Here is a 6,205-nt window from a genome sequence, read left to right as displayed (position 1 = left end):
AATCCCTGGTGTTGCGCCGCACTACTGATGGCGTGTATTTCACACGTTCGTTGGGCAACCCCAAGAGGAAGGTATGATGCGCACAGCAGCAAGTTTTCCCTCAGAAAGAAACCAAGGTTTATCGAACCAGGAGGAGCCAAGAAGCACGTTGAAGGTTGATGGCGGCGAGATGTAGTGCGGCGCAACACCAGGGATTCCGGCGCCAACGTGGAACCTGCACAACACAACCAAAGTACTTTGCCCCAACGAAACAGTGAGGTTGTCAATCTCACCGGCTTGCTGTAACAAAGAGTTAACCGTATTGTGTGAAAGATGATTGTTTGCAGAAAACAGTAGAACAAGTATTGCAGTAGATAGTATTTCAAGAAAGAGAATTGGACCGGGGTCCACAGATTCACTAGAGGTGTCTCTCCCATAAGACGAACAGCATGTTGGGTGAACAAATTACAGTTGGGCAATTGACAAATAAAGAGAGCATGACAATGCACATACATATCATGATGAGTATAGTGAGATTTAATTGGGCATTACGACAAAGTACATAGACCGCCATCCAACTGCATCTATGCCTAAAAAGTCCACCTTCAGGTTATCATCCGAACCCCCTCCAGTATTAAGTTGCAAGCAAATGAGACAATTGCATTAAGTATGGTGCGTAATGTAATCAACAACTACATCCTTAGACATAGCATCAATGTTTTATCCCTAGTGGCAACAGCACAACACAACCTTAGAACTTTCTCAGCGTCCTGTGTGTCAATGCAGGCATGAACCCACTATCGAGCATAAGTACTCCCTCTTGGAGTTACAAGCATCTACTTGGCCAGAGCATCTACTAGTAACGGAGAGCATGCAAGATCATAAACAACACATAAGCATAACTTTGATAATCAACATAACAAGTATTCTCTATTCATCGGATCCCAACAAACGCAACATATAGAATTACAGATAGATGATCTTGATCATGTTAGGCAGCTCACAAGATCCGACAATGATAGCACAATGGGGAGAAGACAACCATCTAGCTACTGCTATGGACCCATAGTCCAGGGGTAGACTACTCACACATCACACCAGAGGCGACCATGGCGGCGTAGAGTCCTCCGGGAGATGATTCCCCTCTCCGGCAGGGTGCCGGAGGCGATCTCCTGGATCCCCCGAGATGGGATCGGCGGCGGCGGCGTCTCTGGAAGGTTTTCCGTATCGTGGTTCTCGGTACTGGGGTTTTCGTCACGGAGGCTATTTGTAGGCGGAAGGGCAGAGTCGGGGGCCAGACGAGGGCGCCACACCATAGGGCGGCGCGGGCCCCACGGGCCGCGCCGCCACGTGGTGTCGCCACCTCGTGGCCCCACTTCGTGTGTTCTTCGGTCTTCTGGAAGCTCCGTGGAAAAATAGGCCCTGGGCTTTGATTTCGTCCAATTCCGAGAATATTTCCTTACTAGGATTTCTGAAACCAAAAACAGCGTAAAACAAAGAATCGGCACTTCGGCATCTTGTTAATAGGTTAGTTCCAGAAAATGCACGAATAAGACATAAAGTGTGCATAAAACATGTAGATAACATCAATAATGTGGCATGGAACATAAGAAATTATCGATACGTCGGAGACGTATCAGCATCCCCAAGCTTAGTTCTGCTCGTCCCGAGCAGGTAAAACGATAACACAGATAATTTCTGGAGTGACATGCCATCATAATCTTGATCATACTATTTGTAAAGCATATGTAGTGAATGCAGCGATCAAAACAATGTGTATGACATGAGTAAACAAGTGAATCATATAGCAAAGACTTTTCATGAATAGCACTTCAAGACAAGCATCAATAAGTCTTGCATAAGAGTTAACTCATAAAGCAATAATTCAAAGTAAAGGCATTGAAGCAACACAAAAGAAGATTAAGTTTCAGCGGTTGCTTTCAACTTGTAACATGTATATCTCATGGATATTGTCAACATAGAGTAATATAATAAGTGCAATAAGCAAGTATGTAGGAATCAATGCATAGTTCACACAAGTGTTTGCTTCTTGAGGTGGAGAGAAATAGGTGAACCGACTCAACATTGAAAGTAAAAGAATGGTCCTCATAGAGGAAAAGCATCGATTGCTATATTTGTGCTAGAGCTTTGATTTTGAAAACATGAAACAATTTTGTCAACGGTAGTAATAAAGCATATGCATCATGTAAATTATATCTTATAAGTTGCAAGCCTCATGCATAGTGTACTAATAGTGCCCGCACCTTGTCCTAATTAGCTTGGACTACCTGGATTATCACCGCAATACATATGCTTTAACCAAGTATCACAAAGGGGTACCTCTATGCCGCCTGTACAAAGGTCTAAGGAGAAAGCTCGCATTTGGATTTCTCGCTTTTGATTATTCTCAACTTAGACATCCATACCGGGACAACATAGACAACAGATAATGGACTCCTCTTTTAATGCTTTAAGCATTCAACAACAATTAATTCCTTTCTCATTAGAGATTTGAGGATGTTTGTCCAAAACTGAAACTTCCACCATGGAACATGGCTTTAGTTAGCGGCCCAATGTTCTTCTCTCACAATATGCATGCTCAAACCATTCAACTCAGAGTAGATCGCCCTTACTTCAGACAAGACGAACATGCATAGCAACTCACATGAAATTCAACAATGAGTTGATGGCGTTCCCCAGTAAACATGGTTATCGCACAACAAGCAACTTAATAAGAGATAAAGTGCATAATTACATATTCAATACCACAATAGTTTTTAAGCTATTTGTCCCATGAGCTATATATTGCATAGGTGAATGATGGAATTTTAAAGGTAGCACTCAAGCAATTTACTTTGGAATGGCTGGAAAATACCATGTAGTATAGGTAGGTATAGTGGACACAAATGGCATAGTGGTTGGCTCAAGTATTTTGGATGCATGAGAAGTATTCCCTCTCGATACAAGGTTTAGGCTAGCAAGGCTTATTTGAAACAAACACAAGGATGAACCGGTGCAGCAAAACTCACATAAAAGACATATTGAAAACATTATAAGACTCTACACCGTCTTCCTTGTTGTTCAAACTCAATACTAGAAATTATCTAGACCTTAGAGAAACCAAATATGCAAACCAAATTTTAGCATGCTCTATGTACTTCTTCATTAATGGGTGCAAAGCATATGATGCAAGAGCTTAATCATGAGCACAACAATTGCCAAGTATCACATTACCCAAGACATTAATAGCAATTACTACATGTATCATTTTCCAATTCCAACCATATAACAATTTAACGAAGGAGAAACTTCGCCATGAATACTATGAGTAGAAACCAAGGACATACTTGTCCATATGCTACAGCGGAGCGTGTCTCTCTCCCATAAAGTGAATGCTAGGATCCATTTTATTCAAACAAAACAAAAATAAAAATAAACCGACGCTCCAAGAAAAAGCACATAAGATGTGATGGAATAAAAATATAGTTTCAGGGGAGGAACCTGATAATGTTGTCGATGAAGAAGGGGATGCCCAAGGCATCCCCAAGCTTAGACGCTTGAGTCTTCTTGATATATGCAGGGGTGAACCACCGGGTGCATCCCCAAGCTTAGAGCTTTCACTCTCCTTGATCATGTTGCATCATACTCCTCTCTTGATCCTTGAAAACTTCCTCCACACCAAACTCGAAACAACTCATTAGAGGGTTAGTGCACATTATAAATTGACATATTCAGAGGTGACACAATCATTCTTAACACTTCTGGACATTGCATAATGCTACTGGACATTAGTGGATCAAAGAAATTCATCCAACATAGCGAAAGAGGCAATGCGAAATAAAAGGCAGAATCTGTCAAAACAGAACAGTTCGTATTGACGAATTTTAAAATGGCACCAGACTTGCTCAGATGAAAATGCTCAAATTGAATGAAAGTTGCATACATATCTGAGGATCATGCACGTAAATTGGCTTAATTTTCTGAGTTACCTACAGGGAGGTGGACCCAGATTCGTGACAGCAAAGAAATCTGGAACTGTGCAGTAATCCAAATCTAGTACTTACTTTTCTATCAACGGCTTAACTTGGCACAACAAAACACAAAACTAAGATAAGGAGAGGTTGCTACAGTAGTAAACAACTTCCAAGACACAAAATAAAAACAAAGTACTGTAGGTAAAAACATGGGTTGTCTCCCATAAGCGCTTTTCTTTAACGCCTTTCAGCTAGGCGCAGAAAGTGTGTATCAAGTATTATCAAGAGATGAAGTGTCAACATCATAATTTGTTCTCATAATAGAATCAAAAGGTACCTTCATTCTCTTTCTAGGGAAGTGTTCCATACCTTTCTTGAGAGGAAATTGATATTTTATATTACCTTCCTTCATATCAATGGTAGCACCAACAGTTCGAAGAAAAGGTCTTCCCAATATAATGGGACAAGATGCATTGCATTCAATATCCAAGACAACAAAATCAACAGGGACAAGGTTATTGTTAACGGTAATGCGAACATTATCAACTTTACCCAAAGGTTTCTTTGTAGAATGATCAGCAAGATTAACATCCAAATAACAATTTTTCAGCGGTGGCAAGTCAAGCATATTATAAATTTTCTTAGGCATAACAGAAATACTTGCACCAAGATCACATAAAGCATTACAATCAAAATCTTTAACTTTCATCTTAATGATGGGCTCCCAACCATCCTCTAGCTTTTTAGGAATAGAGGCTTCACGCTCTAGTTTCTCTTCTCTAGCTTTTATGAGAGCATTTGTAATATGATGCGTGAAAGCCAAATTTATAGCACTAGCATTAGGACTTTTAGCAAGTTTTTGCAAGAACTTTATAACTTCAGAGATGTGGCAATCATCAAAATTCAAACCATTATAATCTAAAGCAATGGGATCATCATCCCCAATGTTGGAAAAAATTTCAGCAGCTTTATCACAGGCAGTTTCAGCAGTTTTAGCAGTTTTGAGTTTTTCGCGCTTTGCATTAGAAGTGGAAACATTGCTAACACCAATTCTTTTATTAGTATGAGTAGAAGGTGCAGCAACATGTGTAGCATTAGCATTACTAGTGGTGGTAATAGTCCAAACTTTAGCTATATTCTTCTCTTTAGCTAGTTTTTCATTTTCTTCTCTATCCCACCTAGCACGCAGTTCAGCCATTAATCTTATATTCTCATTAATTCTAACTTGAATGGCATTTGCTGTAGTAACAATTTTATTATGATGATTCTCATTAGGCAAAACTTTTGATTTCAAAAGATCAACATCAGCAACAAGACTATCGACTTTAGAAGCAAGTATATCAATTTTCCCAAGCTTTTCTTCAACAGATTTGTTAAAAGCAGTTTGTGTACTAATAAATTCTTTAAGCATGGCTTCAAGTCCAGGGGGTGAACTCCTATTATTGTTGTAAGAATTTCCATAAGAATTACCATAGCCGTTGCCATTATTATAAGGATATGGCCTATAGTTGTTACTAGAATTGTTCCGGTAAGCATTGTTGTTGAAATTATTATTTTTAATAAAGTTTACATCAACATGTTCTTCTTGTGCAACCAATGAAGCTAATGGAACATTATTAGGATCAATATTAGTCCTATCATTCACAAGCATAGACATAATAGCATCAATCTTATCACTCAAGGAAGAGGTTTCTTCGACAGAATTTACCTTCTTACCTTGTGGAGCTCTTTCCGTGTGCCATTCAGAGTAGTTGATCATCATATTATCAAGAAGCTTTGTTGCTTCACCAAGAGTGATGGACATAAAGGTACCTCCAGCAGCTGAATCCAATAAATTCCGTGAAGAAAAATTTAGTCCTGCATAGAAGGTTTGGATGATCATCCAAGTAGTCAGTCCATGGGTTGGGCAATTTTTAACCAGAGATTTCATTCTTTCCCAAGCTTGAGCAACATGTTCAGTATCTAATTGTTTAAAATTCATTATGCTACTCCTCAAAGATATAATTTTAGCAGGGGGATAATATCTACCAATAAAAGCATCCTTGCATTTAGTCCATGAATCAATACTATTCTTAGGCAGAGATAGCAACCAATCTTTAGCTCTTCCTCTTAATGAGAAAGGGAACAATTTTAGTTTAATAATATCACCATCTACATCTTTATATTTTTGCATTTCACATAGTTCAACAAAATTATTAAGATGGGTAGCAGCATCATCAGAACTAACACCAGAAAATTGATTGTTCATAACA

Source organism: Lolium perenne, chromosome 7 (genome assembly GCF_019359855.2).
Source record: "Lolium perenne isolate Kyuss_39 chromosome 7, Kyuss_2.0, whole genome shotgun sequence".
In the NCBI taxonomy this organism is placed as follows: domain Eukaryota; kingdom Viridiplantae; phylum Streptophyta; class Magnoliopsida; order Poales; family Poaceae; genus Lolium; species Lolium perenne.
Note: the sequence above shows the minus strand (reverse complement) of the source record.